Raw genomic sequence first — 16345 nt, 5'->3', positions numbered from 1 at the left:
ATGTTGCTCTATAAAACCAGCATAGGTTAGCTACAATTTTGATTTGGCATATAAATGGCAATTGTAAACTAAACGTTACTCTGCTTTTTAATTTGACCATACAGATCCACAGGATGGCGCTATATGCATGTGATATAGATTAGACCAGTGGTGGCCAAACTGTGGGGCGCAAGGGGTGGGGGTGCATTTTTTTGTTTGTTGAAGGAACTCAGTCCGGCTTGAAACATAGTTTTTAAAAGTGGTGTAAAATGTGTAGAAGTCCAGGAAATAAGCTTAAGACCTGCAAAACAAGAAGGGTGTGAACAGTTTGTGTTACAAACAGCGCTTGTGCCCATAGAAAGAGCGTACCCACGATGTTCCCTAATGCTGGAAGGGGGCCCAGAGTTAAAATGTTTGGTAACTCCTGGATTAGATTTAAGAGAATAATTTCTTGTTCTCATGAATATGTTTGCGTATGATTAATGGTTTTCAGAGTCTTTCCAGATGTACTGTATTCATTAGAGATTGTTTTTCTTCTTTTTTCTTATGATTTTGGTAACTACCCCTTTATCTGTTGTATTCTATGACAGTTTGGGGCGGAAATTCAAATTTTTCATACTTCACGCTTCTTGCTGAGCTTGTGCTCAGCTGGCTACATGGGTGACTTTTGAATTAGAATGTTCAGATAAACAATTCCAACAAACAGGGCAAGGCAATGAAAAGCCTATGGTTTTTATAGGGTCAATGAATGTTATGAATTGTGTTGGATTAGTTGTAAATTATTACCACTGACATGCCTCCCGCCCCTGCAGCGGGGACCTCAACATGACAGCTGCACATATACACATGCAATGAGCAGAGCAACAGCTCCCCCATTAATACACCCACCCAAGTCCCATCCTGTGACCTAAGAGGTCTATATCAGATGCTCAACATGCTCTGCTCACACCTACTGTAATGGTCTGAGCCTAAACCACGCGAAAACAACAATATGGAACACAAATCTTTTCCTATCTCACCCTGGAAAATACAAAGTCTGAGGTCATCTGCCTTTGGACTAAAGAGCAGGAACCTAGACTTCATCAAATATATTGGGAATAAAGACATTGTCAACCTACAAAAGATATGGTTTGGAGGAGACGGATCCACTGGTTGCCCTCGAGGTTACAGAGTGCTGGTAGTCCCATCCACCAAACTACCAGGTGTGAAACAGGGAAGAGACTCAGGGGGTATGCTAATTTGATATAGAGCAGACGCAACAGGAAAACGACCCTAAGCACAGAGCCAAGACAATGCAGGAGTGGCTTCAGAACAAGTCTCTGAATGTCCTTGAGTGGCCCAGCCAGAGCCCGGACTTGAACCTGATCGAACATCTCTGGACGACCTGAAAATACCTGTGCAGTGACGCTCCCCATCCAACCTGACAGAGCTTGAAAGGATCTGCAGAGAATAATGGGAGAAACTCCCCAAATACAGGAGCACCAAGCTTGTAGCGTCAACCTAAGGAGACTCGAGGCTGTAATCGCTGCCAAAGGTTCTTCAACAAAGTACTGAGTGAAGGGTCTGAATTCTTATGGAAACGTAATACTTGTTATTTGTAATAATTTTGCAACAATTTCTAAAAACTTGTTTTTTGCTTTGTCATTATTGGGTATTGTGTGTAGTTTGGTGAGGGGGGAAAAAACGATCTAAAATTGATTAAAAATAAATGCTGTAACTTAACAAAATGTGAAAAAGTCAAGGGGTCTGAATACTTTCCAAATGCATTGTATATCCCCCCAAACATAATCCTTTAACGATGACCGCTTCTCCATCCTAGAGGGAGGGATCAACCATTTCCAGGCCCAGGGACATGTACTTGTCTTAGGCGACATAAATGCCAGAACTGGACAAGAACCTGACACTCTCAGCACACAGGGGGACAAACTCCTGGAGGTGACAGCATTCTATCCCAAATATGCCAACCTAGACACAACTAAGACAAAACAACCAACAAAAGTGGGTTACAACTCTTGCAGCGCTGTACACAGTCAATGGTAGGCTTCAAGTGGGCTCTTACGGTAGGTACACCTACAGCTCATCCCTTGGCAGTAGTACCATAGATTACTTTAGTCTCTCTGAGCGTTCAGTCAGCCCACTGACACCCCTACCAGATCACAGACTGCGTGAATGGAGCAATACTCAATCAGGCATCGAAGCCAAAGGAAATGCATAACATTATGCAATGTTATAGATGGAAGGAAAATAGTGTAGAAAACGACCCCAAAAAAAGAATTAGGCAACAAATTCAATCCCCTTTTGACAACATCCTGGACAAAACATTTCACTATAATAGTGAAGGTTTTGTAATAGTGAAACTTGTCAGTAGAAAAGCATTTGACCTCTCAGCTTCCCTATCAAATCTAAACATTTCAAGCAGACAACCTAAGAAAATTAACAGCATTGAAAAAATGGTTTAAAGAATGTAAAATCCTAAGAAAGAAATTGAGAAACCTACCCATGTAACGTAGACGCTGGGAGTTGAGAAGCAGGTGGTAAGTTTAATATAACAACGTAGCGTCTAGACATGAACAAACAGAAACAATACTGCCTGGGGAAGGAACCTAAGGAAGTGCCAGAAAAAGGGGAAGTAATGGAGAACAGATGTGCTTGATGAAGTGCAGGTGTGCATAATGATGAATGCCAGGTGCGCGTAATGTCAATTCCCAGGACCGGTGGTTAGGAAACCGGCGACATGAACCCCAGAGGTGAGGAGCGGGAGTAGACATGACAGTACGCAAGACGACGCTGGCCAGAGGGACGGCCCCGAGAACGAGGAGTAGGTCAGTCTGGGCGGCAAAGATGGAAATCACTGATGTTGGGAGCCAGAATGTTGTCCACCGCAACACAACTCCTCTGGGCCGTACCCTCCCAGTCCACCACGACGTCGGGAGTCCAGTAGGGCTCTGACAGCATGGCGGGGGTCCCATCTACGTCAAGGGGGGCAGATGGGTGTCATGGGGGACTGCATCAGCCAGGGGAACAGGAACCGCCGGCCTGAGAAGGGAGCCATGAAAAGAAGGTGAGATACGGTAATCACAGGGAAGCTGTAACCTATAAGTCACCTCATTGACCCACCGGAGAACCTCAAACGGCCCCACAAACAGAGTGAGAGGTTCCCGTTAGAGAGCCAGATGCGATCCTCAGGATAGAACACTGGAGTCTCACTGTTCTGACGGTGGAAAATGTGCTGGAGTCTGACCTGAGCCCCGCTCCACACTTCTGCGCGCTTGAACCACTCATAAACCGCAGGAGCATCGGTCTGCCGGCTGAAAATCCAGGACACACTGGAAGGGAGTCATCCCGGTGCAGAGTGACATAATGAATTCTGGGCGTACTCTGCCCATAGAAGGAATCAGGCCCTGCCAGTCCTAGCAGTGACTCCTCATGAACCTCTCCAGCTCCTGGTTCACCCTCCCCACCTGCCCGTTGGACTGAGGCCTACACCCGGCAGTGAGGCTGACGTGACCCCAAGCTTTTCCATAAAGGCTCTGACTGTGATGTGATTTGGGGCACACGGTCGTAGACGATGTTCTCCGTAAGGCCATAATGCCAGAAGACCTGCTGGAATAGTGCCATCGCGACCTGGAAAGCTGTAGGGAGACAAGAGAGAGGAATAAAATGACATGGATTTAGAAAATCTATCCACAACCACCAAAATGGTGGTGAACCGTCAGAGGGGATATCAGTGACAAAGTCAATGGATAGATGAGACCAGGGACACTGAGGCATGGGAAGGGGAAGGAGTTTCCCTGCTAGAGAGTGTATGGGGAGACTTAGTTTGGGCACACACAGAACAAGAGTAGCAAGTAACATCTAACATCCTGCGCCAAGGTGGGCCACCAATATTTCTCGGAGAGTGATTGTATAGTACGGATGATCCCAGGATGTCCAACAACGACAGCTGTGTGTGCCCAGGTCAACAGGCACTCCCTTATCACCATGGGAACATAGATGCGCTTAGAAGGACAGGTAGTGGGAGCGGGTTCCCTCTTCAGAGTCTGGCAAATGTCCACATCTACATCCCAGACCACAGGGGCTACAACATGAGGGAACAGGAAAACAGGTCCTCCGGCATTCGGCTGACCAAGTCCGTGATCGTCATCCTCGACCATGAGAAGGTGGGGTTATGCGTTGGAACCATGGGAGGCAGAGGATGATCTAATGAACTGGTGATGAAGGGGATGATTTCCTGATTACTGGATTCCACGGTGAGGGTGAGTCGTGTGGTGATGTGTGTGATGTTTCCGGATCCTAGTGGCCGATTGTCAAGGGCTTGCACCAGAAAACAGAGAGGAGAGCAGGTATGAGGGGATGTTCAGAGAAGCGGCAAGGGTCTGGTCAATAAAGTACCACGCAGCACCTGAATTCACTAGCGCTGTAGAAACAGGACGAGGGACAGTCAGCTAGTGTGATTGACACTGAAAGGCAGAAACTGATGAAGATGGGATACTCACACGTGTCCCAGGCAGTGGAAGATCACGTGAACATCTCTCTGCTCTCGTGGATACCCAGTTGGGACGTACTGGACACTGCTGGAGCTGGTGCCCTACTTGACCACAATAGAGCCCCAGCTGTCTCCATCTGCATCTCTCCGCTGTGGGGAGGTGTGTGACCCCTACCTCCATAGGTTCATACTCTGCTATAGATTGTTCACTGAGGGAGGTACCGATGCTCCCGAAGTAGATTGGAGAGGCTTATTTCATCCGCTGGATGCTGCTACTGTCCGGAAGGTGAGCAGTACTCGGCAGCGGTCTGGTCATCCTGCCGTAGTTGGAGTAGGCGCTCACCCTGCCCTCCGGTGGATGATCAAAAATACTTCTGAACAGAACTATGAACCCCTCATAGGAAACCAGCTCCTCCTCTCTCCCAGACAGCTGTAGCCCACACCAACCCGTCCAGGCAGCAGAGAAATATCCATGGCAACCTTGGACCTATCAGTGGTGGGAGCTCCCATCTGGTGTGCAAAATAGAGGGAGCACTGGAGTGGGAAGCCATGGCATTTAGATGCGGATCCATCATATTTATGCGGGAGGGACAAACGGGCATCTCTGAACTGGGCGGACTGCTGAATGGACTAATGTGCTGGCTCGCTGGGTCAACTGGTGGAAGAGTATCCTCCACTAGTGGAAGGCAACGACTCTTGGGCATGTTTGAGACGTTGAAGAACCTCTTCCATGGCCGTCCCCAGTTGAGCCAGCTGGTCGTGGTGTTTACAAAGTAGTTATCCCTGTTTGTCAACCGTCTGGGCGAAGTCTTGATTTCCTGCTGCTTCCATTTGTTGAGGCAGTATTCTGTAACGTAGACGCTGGGAGTCGAGAAGCAGGCGGTAAGTTTAATATAACAACAAACGATACGTAGGAGTAGTGTCTAGACATGAACAAACAGAAATAATACTGCCTGGGGAACTAACCTAAGGGAGTGCCAGATAAAGGGTAGGTAATGAGTGAGGTAATGGAGAACAGGTGTGCTTGATGATGAAGTGCAGGTATGCGTAATGATGAAAGCCAGGTGCGCGTAATGATTATCAAACCACTTCTGGGAAAATCGGAACGCACTAAACATACAACAACACGAAGAGTTATCTATCCAAAACAGACATGTATGGATAAACCACTTCTCCAATATGTTTGGCTCAATAACAAAGAATTAACAGCAAACAACATATACATGATGAAATACACATTTTAGAATCAACTACTAAAGACTACCAGAACCCACAGGATTCTTTAATTACATTGAATGAACTACAGGACAAAATACAAACCCTCCAATACAAAAGAGCCTGTGGTGTCGATGGTATCTGAAATGAAATGATAAAATATACAGATAACAAATTCCAATTTGCTATACTTAAACTCTTTAACATCATCCTCAGCTCTGGCATCTTCCCAAACATTTGGAACCATGGACTGACCACCCAATCCACAATAACTACAGTGGGATATGTGAAAATCCTCTGCATTATCATTATCATTTCCTCAGTGAAAACAATGTACAGAGCAAATGTCAAATTGGCTTTTTACCAAATTACAGACGACAAACCACGTATTTACCCTGAATACCCTTACTGACAAACAAACAAAACAAAACAAAGGCAAAGTCTTTTCATGCTTTGTTGATTTCAAAAAAGCTTTTGACTCAATTTGGCATGAGGTTTTGTTATACAAATTGATGGAAAGAGGTGTTGGGGGGAAAACATACAACATTACAAAATCCATGTACACAAACAAGTGTGCGGTTAACATTGGCAACAGAAAGTACACACATTTCTTTCCACAGGGCCGTGGGGTGAGATAGGGATGCAGCTTGAGCCCCACCCTCTTCAACATATATATCAACAAATTGGTGATGGCACTAGAACAGTCTGCAGCACCCGGCCTCAACCCTACAAGAATCTGAAATCCAATGTCTACTGTTTGCTGATGATCTGGTGCTTCTGTCCCCAACCAAGGAGGGCCTACAGCAGCACCTACAGTGCCTTGCAAAAGTAGTCACCCCCCTTTGCATTCCTCCTATTTCATTGCATTACAACCTGTAATTTAAATAGATTTTTATTTGGATTTCATGTAATAGATATACACAAAATAGTCCAAATTGGTGAAGTGAAATGAAAAATAACTTGTTTTAAAAAATTACAAAAAATTACAAATGGAAAAGTCGTGCGTGCATATGAATTCACCCCCTTTGTCATGAAGCTCCTAAATAAGGTCTGGTGCAACCAATTACCTTCAGAAGTCACATAATTAGTTAAATAAAGTCCTACCAGGTGTGAAATAGGGAAGAGACTCAGGGGGTATGCTAATTTGATATAGAGCAGACCAAACCCACTCTATTAAATTATTCAAAAAAGGAACATTTTACATCTGTTTAGAAATTAATAAGGGCATTATCTCTACAGAGAAAAATTTACCAGACCACACATGTGCCCAATAGTTTACCCTGTTTTACCTTGCTGTTCCTCAGGTTAACAGCTGTCTTTTTGGCCTGGTCCTGCAGTGCAGATGTGGTCAGAGACCTGCATAATAGATGGGAGGTTAACAGTTAAACATTTATGATTGAGTGCTCTTCTGTCCCCCTGATAAATAAAGATTCTTTGCTCAATCCCTTCAAAAGTATTGACACTCATGTTCTCTCTCCTGCATAGCAATGTCCACCACATTCTCCCCTGTCTAAGTCTGTCTATATCCTCCCTCTTCAAACTCCAAAAAAGGTAAATATCATCTGTTAAATCCAAATTTGCTGACTGCTGTGAATTATTTATCAACATGGAAAGAGAAGCAGCTCTATTAAAAGCTCTACTGACAGCTTCTCTCTCGCTGAATTATTCTCACGATGATCATTCTTACTCGGTGTATCTATTTGTCTCTTGGCAGATGGACAGCACTACAAACATAATAAATCAGAGTTGGTAGATTTGGTACACTGACTTTTGTCAGATCCCCCTTGTGGTTTCTGTGGTTTTATTTCTGCTCGACAATCTCATTTCCTGTCCCGTCCAATGGCACTGGGGACTTCCCTAGCAAAGCAGGCTGAAGAACAGAGGAATATTATTTGGCTGATTGCTCTTCCATAACAATCAATGACACAGAACTGAGATTGAATGGAAACCATTCTCTGTGAATGTTTTAGTTCATTCCTGTCATTTCCCTCTCTCAGCAATTGTGAGGGATCCAAGGCAGAACACTAAAAAAACAGGAGTATATTTGAACATAATTTCAATAAATAATGTTAAGAATTGAATGCCTGTTATGCATTTTATTGATTACCAGTTCAGGAGCTTATTCTCCACTACCCACTGCTCATTTTGTGTTCCAGCATAAACACTTAAATATTGTTCTTAGCTTGCAAAGTGCTACTTGAACCGTTATGTAATATTGTGAACAATCCTTTTCTAAGCCATTCTCTGTAAGTACCTTATCTTTTGAGAAGTTATCTTTATACAAATATTAAACCTATTAAAGCAGAACGAATTTCCCTGAAGACAGGCTGTTAAACATAAAAAATCTATCATCCAAATTTCCCCAAGTACATGCATTCAACGTTGTATATCTCGTGGAAGGATGAATTAGTATGAATAAATGTAAAATATATCAATCATCATTTGAATATGTTGGTAACCCGTTATATATAAGTGATAATGCCTTCGAAGGCGGTGTTTGGAGGATATATTTGCATGGTTTCGTCTCAGGCCTAACAACACTCATGACAATATATCCTCCTAACACTAGCTTATCAGGCATTATCAGTTATGTGACCATGTTAAAAATGTATACTAGATATAAGTATGGTATAATGCTCTCTAACTGTTATTTTGTGTCCCACTGAGTGTATACGCTGTACAGAGTGTTAAAGGACAGTTTCTCTGTAGAATTGTCAATATTAACATTTTCAGATGAACAACTTTGTAATCGTTGCTAAAGAGCTGACCAATTTTGTTTATGTTGAGATCATAATACAGTGAGCCAAATAAACAAACACAATAACAGTAACACAATATTCGTCAGGTACAGATTTGAAGAAAAAAATTGCCACATAGGAAGAAATGTAATCAAATCAAATTGTATTGGTCGTATACACATATTTAGCTGATGTTATTGCGGGTGTAGCGAAATGAGTGTGTACAGGCAATGGATTTTCCATGTCATAGACATTGTGTATATGACTCTGTGCATTCCTATCATCCCTCCTCAGCACCCTCCTCCACACACACCTCTCTCCCTCTGTTCGATCGATTATTCATCACTGTTTCTCCGAGTGCAGAGCAATTGCAAGCGCACTGCTGCCTACCATGATTTCCACTGGGACTCTCAGGGACCATTCCCATCTCAGAAATTAGAATATGATTACAGAGAGAAATTAATCACAGCTTTATACTTGCTACACACACGCACACACAAACACAAGCACGCATGCACGAGCACCCACACACATAGCATCCTATAGGGCAGGCAGTGTAACCCCTTATGGGCTCTTGTGATTGGTGTTTTATGGCGATCATAAAAACACTGCTATAAATCCCTATGGAAAAATCTCTGGACATTATGCAGTGGGATAAGTTACAGACATTGACTCATGCTAATCTATACTAAGATATCAAGAACAATTCAGAATCCAGTCACTGGATCCTCCAGGGAACCAATCTCATGTTGAAATGTCATGTTTCAAGTGCACCATGCCATACAATGGTCTTATGACATTTTGAAAAGAGACAATATCATAACATGCAGAAACAGGGGGCGGGTGAGCAGAAAATGGGATGAACGGGACTTCCAGCCCCTACATAACCCTGTTTTTTGTGTGTCTGGATCCAACAGAGAAAGAAGTCCCTAGGGAGGAAGTGAGGCCATAGGGTTAGAGAATATTGATTTGAATAGAGTGGCACCCTACATGCAGACCAGAGGGAAGGAGAACGTAACAAACAACTCTTCTGCTTCAATTCAATGTAAGGGCAGTCAGTGTTTTGTTGGGGGAAAGATATGGGCAGGGTCAAAACTCTCAATAACCAACTACAGTATGTTTTCTGTGGCTGACAAAACAAGAATTTATGATGCACATTGCCCTTTGCAGGTACAAACAGACAAGATAATTGTGTAGATTGCCTCTTGTAGACTGGAAATCTTTAGTACCATTATTGGAGATTTTGAGAGTATGATTGATTTGAAACAATTAGTTAAAGGTCAAACAATCACTCGACCAGTACCCTTTCTATCAAATTTATATTCAACACAATTACTGACAGAACAAAAACAAAAATCTCTTGACTTGTTCATTGGATCAATTCACCATGGGTGACTGGGAAATGTGAAAGCATAGCATCCAGACTGTTTACCAGCCCATCCAACCCTGTGTTTTAGTGTCAGATCAGGATGCATTCTAATATGGGAGAGAGGACAAAGACTGAATAGTGTTTGTGTGTTATGTATCATTGTGCACAGTACTGTACAATGGCCCAGTAATCATCTCAAATACATCCCTATTGAGCACACAATATGAATCATTTCATCTCAATACTCCAAGGCTATGCCACTTGTATCAGCAGTGCTTTTCCTGTCTTTTCAAGGTGAGTCCACACACTGAGCAGCCCATCTCATTCTCCTCCTCTTTTATTACTTAGCCATCTGTCCTCTTGACACATACACAATATATACAAAACTATGTGGACACCCCATACAAATGAGTGGATTAGGCTATTTCAGCCACACCAGTTACTGACAGGTGTATAAAATCGAGCACACAGCCATGCAATCTCCATAGACAAACTTTGGCAGTAGAATGGCCTTACTGAAGAGCTCAGTGACTTTCAACATGGCACTGTCATAGGAAGTGTAAGCGTTGTTATTGTGAAGTGGAAAAGTCTAGGAGCAACAACAGCTCAGACATGAAGTGTTAGCCCACACAAGCTCACAGAAAGGGAGTGCTGAAGCGCATAGTGCATAAAAATCGTCTGTCCTTGGTTGCAACACTCATTACAGAGTTCCAAACTGCCTCAGGAAGCAAAGTTCGCCAGGAGCTTCATGAAATGGGTGAGCAGCCGCACACAAGCTTAAGATCACCATGCGCAATGCCAAGCGTCAGCTAGAGTGGGGTAAAGCTCACCACCATTGGACTCTGGAGCAGTGGAAACGCAATCTCTGGAGTGATGAATCACGCTTCACCATCTGGCAGTCCGACGGATGAATATGAGTTTGGCGGATGCCGGGAGAACACAACCTGCCCCAATGCATAGTGCCAAGTGTAAAGTTTGGTGGAGGATAAATGATGGTCTGGGGCTGTTTTTCATGGGTTGGGCTAGGCCTCTTAGTTCCAGTGAAGGTAAATCTTAACGCTACAGCATACAATGACATTCTAGACGATTCTGTGCTTCCAACTTTGTGGCAATAGTTTGGGGAAGGCCCTTTCCTGTTTCAGCATGACAATGCCCCCGTGCACAAAGCCAGGTCCATACAGAAATGGTTTGTTGAGATCAGTGTGAAAGAACTTGACTGGCCTGCACAGAGCTGTCATGACTGTCCACGAGAATCCAAATAGGTCAGATCAGGTTTGCAATGAATAACTTCAATCAAACCCCCTCTCACCACAGAGGGGTTGAGGAAAGAACTAGTGGATTAACAACTCACGGCCTGTTGTAAATGAAAGTAAAAGGGGATTCAGGCCTCCGTCTCTAAGATTCACCAAAGGAATGTTCTTTGTTGCAATATACTTTTCCCGACAAAACTCTAACACGTTCAAAAGCGAATACTGCAAAAATATTTATATCATAGAACATGGGGAATGGTTAGAGGCAATCTATAGAACACTAATGTCCTTTTGTTTGTTATTTTGTGAAGTCATTAAAAATATTACAAAGGAAATATTGTAACTTGAAAAGTATACCCACTATGCGTTGTGCATGTAATATGACAAATGATAAAAGTTTTTTTGTTAAGAGAGGGATGTGATTTGAGAAGCAAAAAGAGATGTGTTTTACATAGCTTTGCACAGTGACAAGTCACGCCCCCCAGTGAGGTCAGAGAGCGGGTCAGCCTGACGGAACCGCCCCGTTCTAACAAACGGTATAAATGATGGGCTAAGAAATTAACAGGCCAGAAAGACGTGAAGCTGCAGCTGCACGTTTAAAGTGGCTTGAACTTTGAATCTCAACATGAGGTAGAGACGATAAACTCACCTCCCGGACAATCACTGGTACTGCTGATTAGCTTTCCAAAGTAAAGTATCTTCGAAGGCTAATTTAGATAGGACCATTCTATTACTCTGCTCAAACCATCGTATTACTTTACTCTCATCCCCCCACTGGGGAACCATCCGCACATCTGGCTAGCCTATCTTCAAAGAAGCATCTTCAAGAGTGAATAGAAGGAAAGTCAACTCTGTAGTTCGGTTCAGGACCTCACGACAAGTCACCGGATACCGGACAACTACAGAGAAGGACAACAGTAGAAGACGTGTCGGAAAACATTCTGGACAATCAGAGCCTTACAAGCGTGCCGCGAAAAGGCCCAACTCCCTTTCCTAGTTTGCCCTGTCCACCGAGAGAGAACCCCGGTGAACCCAGGCATTTCACGTAAATACATTCATAATTTCTTACTCAAAACGGGCAGCGGTTCGTGTGCAAAGTATATGGTTACTGTAAGTAAGAGTAGTTTCTGAATGTACCAATGTTAAGTGTGACCGTCCCTTTCTCCCCCCTCTCCATCACTTTGTAACAAGCAGCCATGTTGTTGTCATTTCGCTAGGGACTGTTTTTAACATATTAAGTCTCCAGTCAATAACTGGTGCAGAGTGTGTATGTTTATCCTGTGTTCCCATTTAATTATCTAGTAAATAAATAATTAAACCAATATGTGAAGTACTGATTCATAAGTAAGACTCAGGTTTTTGCAGATGCAAGGTTACGACTGTTCAGAATGATGATATGATACGATGTTATGATTGATAAGTTGACTGCTTATAGATGTGATAGGTAAAGACCTTTTAGAGTTTTATTCCGGAGATGGTAACTCTTTAAAGAACCGCTCTCATGGTACCCCAGATCCTAATGAGCTAATTGTTACATGATTAATGTAGCTAATTAGATAAATAACAGTCTTCAGATTAATGTTAAATACAAGTCATGACAGAGCCCTGACCTCAACCCCATTGAACACATTTTGGATGAATTGGAACACCGACTGCGAGCCAGGCCTAATTGCCTAACATCAGTGCCCAACTTCACTAATGCTATTGTTGTTGAATGGAAGCAAGTCCCCTCAGTAATGTTTCAACATCTAGTGGAAAGCATTCCCAGAAGAGTGGAGGCTGTTATAGTAGCAAAGGGGGGACTTAATGTTAGATGAGCAGGTGTCCACACACTTTTGGTCATGTTGTGTACCTTCTGTTCTCTCTCTTTCTGCCCCCCAACCTCTCTCTGCTTTGCATTCTCCATTCCTCTTCTCAATCTCCATCTGCATGATCTCTCCTTTCCTATCCCCTCTCCTTTCAGACAATGACTTGAGACCTTGTATACAAAGGGGAGAGGAAAGGAAAAATTAATCAAAATTCTCTCTGTGTTGCTCTCAGACTTATAGACTGCTGAAATGAGGGAAATGCTGAAAGTAAACTCCAGTCAGCCCCTTGGGCACAGTTTTAATAAGCAAGTGTGTGCTTGTTTTCTTTGGAGCTGGTAGGGGCAATATCAGGATTTCCTGAGTGATAAATCACCTATTGTCTTCCTGAATTTATTAAGTGAACATTGAGAGGGATTTTCAAGCAGCAGTAATCCATCATGGGGGATTACCTCTTGGAGAATGCAATAGACCTGCTTTACATGGTGTGAAAACTACGGTTACTGTATAGCAAATCTTTGACAATGTGTGCAAAAGTGAGCTTTGTCGAGAGAACATACATCTCTCCTGTTTGGGTGGGTCCGTGTTACTCTGTCTGAGTTGATTTGAAAAACAAAGACATCTTTAACAACTGTTATTTCAATGCCATTTTCATAGAATGGATATATTTCAGGCAGACACAGCTATACTGTACACCACATGAAATTAATATTGGTGGCACCACAGCTAGTTAATTTAGGCAGGGTTGCTACTTCTCCAGTTAAGCCTTATACATTTGTAATGACATGGTGGGTCTAATCAGTTGCTATGGATTCAAATGCAATTTTAACATAAGTGACAAATAGTAAGAGAAAGTATTCAAGCCCCTTTACTTTTTCCACATTTTGTTGTGTTACATCCTTAATGTAAAATGGATTAAATTGAGATTTTGTGTCACTGATCTACACACAATACCCCATAATGTCAAAGTGGAATTTTGTTTGTAGAAAATGTTTGAAAATAGTAACAAATACAAGTTGAAATGTCTTGAGTCAATGAGTATCCAACCTCTTTGCTATGGCAAGCCTAAATAAGTTCATGAATAAAAAGGTGGTTATCAAATCTCATAATAAGTTGCATGGACTCATTCCTTGTTCAATAATAATGGTTAGCATGATTTCTGAATGACTACCCCATCTCTGTACCCCACACATACAATTATCTGTCAGGTCCCACAAACGAGCACTGAATTTCAAGCACAGATTCAACCACAAGGACCAGGGAGGTATTTCAATGCCTCGCAAAGAAGGGCACCTGTTGGTAGATGTGTAAAAAAATAAATAATAATAAAAAGCAGACACTGAATATCCCTTCACTCTTTCAGGTGAAGTTATAAATTACACTTTGGATGATGTATCAAATGTTTATATATATATTTGTTTACCTTTATGTAACTAGGCAAGTCAGTTAAGAACAAATTCTATTTACACAGACGGCTTATACCGACCAAACCCGGACGATGCTGAGCCAATTGTTCCGCCGCCCTATGGGACTCCCAATCACGGCCGGTTGTGATACAGCCTGGAATCGAACCACGGTCTGTAGTGACGCCTCTAGCACTAAGATGCAGTGCCTCAGACCGCTGCGCCACTCAAAAAAAACTGCAAAAAATGTGGCAAAGAAATAATCTTTTTGTCCAGAATACAAAGCGTTATTTTTGGGGCAAATCCAACACAACACATCACTGAGTACCACTCTCCACATTTTCAAGCATGGTTGTGGCTGCATCATGCTATGGGGATGTTTGACATCGGCAAGGACTAGGGAGTTTTTTGAGAATAAAAATAAACGTAATACAGCTATAAGCACAGGCAAAATCCTTGAGGAAACCTGGTTCAGTCTGCCTTCCAACAGACACTGAGAGACAAATTCACCTTTCAGCAGGATAAGAACAAAAAACACAAGACCAAATCTACACTGGAGTTGCTTACCAAGATGACATTGAATGTTCCTGAGTGGCCTAGTTACAGTTTGACTTAAATCCACTTGAAAATATATGTCAAGACTTGAAAATGGCTGTCTAGCAATGATCAGCATAAACTTGACAGAACTTGGAGAATTTAACAAATTATTGACAAATACTTTACATTCCAGGTGTGCAAAGCCCTTATAAACTTACCCCAAAAACTCACAGCTGTAATTGTCGGCAATGGTGCTTTCACAAAGATTTGCCTCGGTGTGAAAACTTACAGTTGAAGTCACAAGTTTACATACACCTTAGCCAAATACATTTCAACTCAGTTTTTCACAATTCCTGACATTTAAACCTAGTAAAAATTCCCTGTCTTAGGTCAGTTAGGATCACCACTTTATTGTAAGAATGTGAAATGTCAGAATAATAGTAGAGAGAATTATTTATTTCAGCTTTTATTTCTTTCATCACATTCCCAGTGGGTCAGAAGTTTACATACACTCAATTAGTATTTGGTAGCATTGCCTTTAAATTGTTTAACTTGGGTCAAACTTTTCAGGTAGCCTTCCACAAGCTTCCCAAATTAAGTTGGGTGAATTTTGGCCCATTCCTCCTGATAGAGCTGCTGTAACTGAGTCAGGTTTGTAGGCCTCCTTGCTCGCACATGCTTTTTCAGTTCTGCCCACAAATTTTCTATAGGATTGAGGTCAGGACTTTGTGATGGCCACTCCAATAGCTTGACTTTGTTGTCCTTAAGCCATTTTGCCACAACTTTGGAAGTATGCTTGGGGTCATTGTCCATTTGGAAGACCCATTTGCGACCAAGCTTTAACTTCCTGACTGATGTCTTGAGATGTTGCTTCAATATATCCACATAATTGTCCTGCCTCATGATGCCATCTATTTTGTGAAGTGCACCAGTCCCTCCTGCAGCAAGCACCCCCACAACATGATTCTGCCACCTCGTGCTTCATGAATGGGATGGTGTTCTTTGGCTTGCAAGCCTACCCCCTTTTTCCTCCAAACATAACGATGGTCATTACGGCCAAACAGTTCTATTTTTGTTTCGTCAGACCAGAGGACATTTCTCCAAAAAGTACGATCTTTGTCCCCATGTGCAGTTGGAAACCGTAGTCTGGCTTTTTTATGGTGGTTTTGGAACAGTGGCTTCTTCCTTGCTGAGCGGACTTTCAGGTTATGTCGATATAGGACTCGTTTTACCCGTTTCCTCCAGCATCTTCACAAGGTCCTTAGCTGTTGTTCTGGGATGATTTGCACTTTTCGCACTAAAGTACGTTCATCTCTAGGAGACAGAACGCGTCTCCTTCCTGAGCGGTAGGACGGCTGCGTGGTCCCATGATGTTTATACTTGCATACTATTGTTTGTACAGATGAACGAGGTACCTTCAGGCGTTTGGAAAATGCTCCCAAGGATGAACCAGACTTGTGGAGGTCTACATGGCTGATTTCTATTTGATTTTCCCATGATGTCAAGCAAAGAGGCACTAAGTTTGAAGGTAGGTCTTGAAATACATCCACAGGTACACCGCCA

The sequence above is a fragment of the Oncorhynchus tshawytscha genome, linkage group LG19, assembly GCF_018296145.1.
Source record: "Oncorhynchus tshawytscha isolate Ot180627B linkage group LG19, Otsh_v2.0, whole genome shotgun sequence".
NCBI classification, from domain to species: Eukaryota; Metazoa; Chordata; class Actinopteri; order Salmoniformes; family Salmonidae; genus Oncorhynchus; species Oncorhynchus tshawytscha.
This window is presented reverse-complemented; position numbering follows the sequence as displayed.